The sequence below is a fragment of the Equus quagga genome, unplaced genomic scaffold, assembly GCF_021613505.1.
Source record: "Equus quagga isolate Etosha38 unplaced genomic scaffold, UCLA_HA_Equagga_1.0 130983_RagTag, whole genome shotgun sequence".
NCBI lineage: Eukaryota > Metazoa > Chordata > Mammalia > Perissodactyla > Equidae > Equus > Equus quagga.
The window spans coordinates 1-4085 of record NW_025796323.1 but is presented as its reverse complement, the minus strand read 5'-3'; the positions used below and the strand labels follow the sequence as shown (position 1 = coordinate 4085).

The 4085-nt window shown below is 45.9% G+C and overlaps 1 long non-coding RNA gene across 1 annotated transcript; it reads right to left on the bottom strand.

Moving 5' to 3' along the window:
• Window positions 1-3108: 3108 nt before the first annotated feature.
• LOC124232847 (uncharacterized) lies at window positions 3109-4085 on the bottom strand. The gene is made up of 2 exons (XR_006886925.1): window positions 4049-4085; window positions 3109-3590 (listed from the first exon to the last, which is right to left on the bottom strand). It is a non-coding gene; the product is annotated as an uncharacterized LOC124232847 (long non-coding RNA).

Below are 4085 nucleotides of genomic sequence, written 5' to 3'. Positions count from 1 at the left end.
AAGACCTGGAGAATGAGCTAGCTCAGTAGTAAGATGGGCTGAGCAAAGAGAGGTACAGGCACCTCGAAATGGGATTCATGGCCCATTCCACAAAATCTCTCAGAGCCACCATTGTTTCTCTTACATTCGGCCCAAGACTCTCAAAGGGAAAGGAGTTTGAGGGTCTCAAGGGACCAGGCCAAGTCAGAAAAATGCAAATCTCCTCAGTATATTTTTCACTCTACCCAGTCGAGAATAGAGGAGTTGAGAAGAACATGAAACAATCCAGGACAATGTAACTTAATGGTCCTAGTCTTCTGGGAAAGCTGGATTCAGGGACCACTCAGAGGAGTGAAAATCTGTTTATGTGACTGCTCTGCAGGTCAAAAGGGAAGAGCAGATGTTAAAACGTTTTTAGTAGTACACAGAGGATAAAGCAAAGTGAGCTTCATGTTTACTGTGAATGTGTAGTGTTGAACTTTCGCATTAAATTCACCATTAACTTGGTGATTTGAGACAGATGTGAAAGCCACCGAAATATGGCTTCTTCCCCCAGCATTTCACAGACCCCGGTCTCTTGATAGTAACCAGCAACCTGCCCATTGCTATAACCAGTGATGTGTCTGAATCCTCATCTTCCTTGCCCTGGATGCTGTTGACCATCCCCTCATTGAGCTCTGACTTCTTTTGATTTGTCTGTCACTTCAGCTGCTTTCTCACTTCCTTCTCCAACTGCTTATAATCAGATATCTCTATCCTCAGAGACCCAGCTAAACCAAGGCAGAACCTCATGTCAGGGACTTTGGAGAAGCCCAGGCCTGCTCTTTCATATCTGTCAGTGGTTCCCAAGGTTCTTCCACCTTCTCTAACATCTTTCCTTGACACTCTTAAGAACTCCTACACCTTTAACTATTATCATCTTTGTGTAAGTATCTCTCCAACATCTCTCCCAAATCTAGTCATTCTTTTCCAGCTCTCTCCACTGGAGACCCACTATTGTTTCATTTTCTCAGGCTCGAAAACTTCACTCATGTTGACCTATAGTAGGTATTCAATCAATGCTAGTTTCCGTCCTTCTCTCTCCATGGTTCCTCCACTTCCAATCAGCTTCCGCATCCCAGGCTGTGCCTCTGGAATCTGCTCTTCCCTTGCCCCACCCACTCCCCCTTCCCCCCGCTCTCCCCACCCCTCCTCGCCCCAACCCCCCCACCTCCACTCATCTCAGCCCTTGTTGTCTCTCATCAGCCTCCTAATTGATGGTCCTCCTTTCCCACCCAAACCCACCAACCTGTAGGACTCATCACAACCCAGCCTTCACATAGCTGCCTGATACATCATATGCCACCCTTCTTCACAAGCAAATCTCACAGCACTGCCAGCTATGGGCCTCCCTAACTCCTTTCTAGTTTCCTATTCCACTACCGCGTTTATCCTCTGCTCCAGGCTAGGAATTGGTCTGTCAGGCCTTTACCACACCTCCTGCTTCCTCATCTCCTTACCAGGCACAGTTCATCCTTGGAAAAATTTGCGCTCTTCTCAGACCTGCACACACTCACCTGTCCAAACATATCCATCAACATTTATTTCAGAATTATGCTACTATCATACAGTAATAGTTGATTGAAGTTGGAACTCTGGGAAGTATATAAAGTTTTAATAACCTCATGGATCCTCATTAGTGTTACTGTTCCTTATTTATTCCACTTAAAGCGTTCTATGGTTTGTACTAGGCTTTAATTAGGTAGAGATTCTGTCTCTGTTGAAGGACCTATAGTCAACAGAAGAGGCAGACAAAATTTGTATGAATAGAATATTTGAGTTTTCAAAGTCCTGATCAAGTGTTCCTTCCTTCTTGGAGCCTCTTATCACTCTCTCACACCTGGGAAACTCATCATTCTTTACTGACAACTTTCTGGAGCCACACTGACGTTTGCGTGTATGCGATTGTCTCTTTGTCTTATCCACGCTAGACTGTAAACATGCTGAGGGCCAGGATTGGTGCTTATGTATTCGTGTGTTCTCAGCATCCCACAAAGTACTGCCACATGCTATAGACGATCGATTGTAGTATGTCAGTCAGCGTCAAATTGAACGGATAATTGAGATAGTGGCCGGTAGAATTGAGAGCTTTAAAAATTCAGAGATGAGGCAAGTGCGGGGGGGATTAATGTTTAATTGGGGGGACAGTGAACATTGACCTTTCTTCAAATTATAGAAAATGAAATGATAAGGAGGTTATGGAAGAATATTATGCGTAGGAGCAAATACCTAGAGAAAAGGATAAACTTGAAGAGGAGGAGCTAAGGAGAGATGCCTGCCTGCATTTAAAGGTCTTTAGATAACCACGTGTTGGGTGTGATGACCGGGTACAAGATGAGCCACTTCGGCAAACGTAAGCTTTAGTTCAATTAAATGCGATGCGATGGGCTGATACCAAGTGAAAGTATCCTATGGGCAACTGAAGACCTGGAACTTGAGCTCAGGTGAGAGCAAGATTGGGGAGTCATCGGCAGAGAGGGGCTGGCTCTCCATGAACATGGATGTAGAAAGAGAAAAACAGAGAGCCGAGGATCTAGGCATTTCCTCCGTTTTGGACAGAAAGGGGAAGACAAGCCAATCAGGAGACAGAGAACAGGCAGTGGGACATAGAATGAGAGGAGCCAGAGCGTGCAGAGTTATGGAAATCAATGAAAGTTCATATCGAGGGAGGGACAGGTATCTATATTGGCGATGCAGGTACAGCAGAGAGGTTGAGAGGAGAGCCAGCTCCTCCTCAAGCAGTTTCTACAGAAGCTTGTCTCCATAGGTTAGGGGCAAGGGGAAGCAGAGAATTCCAGAGTGATGAGGCTGAGAGACAGCAGTGGAGACAGCAGTGAGGTTTGGGGAGGACACTCAGAACTGCCAAGAGCCCTGCAGACACAGCAAGACGGGTGTGGGTGTTAAAGGCCAGGCTTTCTGCATGTTGGGAGCCTCCCAGGAGGACATCCCTCCCCCTCCGTCAGAATTTACCAGCGGAACATGATGACTGGAGTCAGTCATTTACCCATTTCATCCTCCTAATGAAGGGATATTTTTATGAAACTGCCACGATGAGTACTTTACAATGTATGAATATGAATGAGAAACACATTTACTATGCCAGAGAAGTAAAGTTTATTGGGAAGTAAATGAAGTGGCCTCCTTGCCTTCCAGAGAACACTGAAGAAGCAAGGAAAGCAGGAAACACAATAAGTACAGGAAACAGCCTAAAGGAAACCCTGGAGCTCAGATTGCAGGGAGCTGGACATCTGCAGAAACAAAGAAACTCAACCTTCAACAGGAAGGAGTTTGCCAGACATTGGGAGTTGATGATGCGTGTCTTTGCTTGTTGGGTCTGGAAGCATTTCCATGTCTAGAAATATCACAGTTGGCACGACAATGTTTCTAAATGGCAACTGAGCTTAGCAAAAGCAGGACCTGGGGACCTTTCCTGTCCTTGATCTAAACGGCTTCATTGTCATCTTCAAAGAGGGTGCAAGTTTTTAAATTAACAGAGACGCTTTTGAGAGCTGCCACAGGGCCCGCAGTAGCTGCTACTAGCATTGGTGGTGGCACACGGGTTGCGAGGAAGCCTGCAAGGACACAGAGATTTAGAATGGATTACGGAGAGGAGTGGAGAGAGCCCCAGGCTGCCTAATCAGACAACCTGTGAATTCTCAATGGTTGAGTTTAATTGGCATCTATTTGTTACCAAATCCTTCTCCCTGTCCCAGAATACCTTGTGCAGAGGGGGAAATTGACCTTCTGAAAAATATTATCTCATGCTCTTGGGCTCTCGTCTGCCTTAACCGATAGTTATTGTTGTGAGTAACCACCTCTCTCTCATCACCTCTCCATTGTTAGTTCCTTGAGGCAGGGGATGTATGCCCTTCACTGTTGACCTTCCCCATTTGTTTAATTGTCAGATAGTAGATGCTTGATTAATGTGTGCTGTTGGGTGAATTGAAAATATGGCCAACATGTGTGTGGCCACAATGTCTTATAGGCCCACCACACACGCTTTCCCAGAAATCCTTCGCCTCATACTCACTTGCAGTCCTCGCTCTCCAGCAGGCCCCGGTACGTGT